Consider the following 628-nt stretch of genomic DNA (forward strand, 5'->3'; position numbering starts at 1 on the left):
ATCCATTTTCTTATTATTGCAGTCACAGCTCTTCCATAGTTTCTAGTCATTGTTCTTTAAAAAAAATTTTTTTTAAAAATAAACCCTATGGGCAAATGATTGCACCTATTAGCAGCTCTATAAAGAAACTATATTTTCTGTGTTCAGGCCTTTACCCATGCTGTTTCTTACTCACACAGTTTCTAGATACCACATCTTCCAAAAGCACAAATGTTACTCCTTCTAAGAAACTTTTCCTGAGCTGCTAGATTGCAATTTCAAGAATGTTGTAAGAGCTCAATAACAGCATGTGCTCTGTTTTTGTTTCTATAAAACTGGATGAAATTGTCTTCCTATATGTTTATATCCCAAATAGACTGTAAGAGAGTGGAAAGAGAGTTTACTGTAAAGTGTTTATTTTGGGGCAAAATTAAGAGCAAACATATGTGTGCTTAACAAGTAAATAGATGCATATAGACAAATGGATAACTACAACTTCAAATAAATTTTAGTTTTAACTTTAAAACAGTCTTTCCAGTTATAGAGTAGAAGGGACTACTCTATCTATGTTATCATAACCTTGGATCTTAAATAATGTGACTGAGGAAGACTTTACATTGCTAGGCTTTGGATTGTTGTTGTTGTTGTT

This window comes from Chrysochloris asiatica, unplaced genomic scaffold, assembly GCF_000296735.1.
Source record: "Chrysochloris asiatica unplaced genomic scaffold, ChrAsi1.0 scaffold00012, whole genome shotgun sequence".
In the NCBI taxonomy this organism is placed as follows: Eukaryota; Metazoa; Chordata; class Mammalia; order Afrosoricida; family Chrysochloridae; genus Chrysochloris; species Chrysochloris asiatica.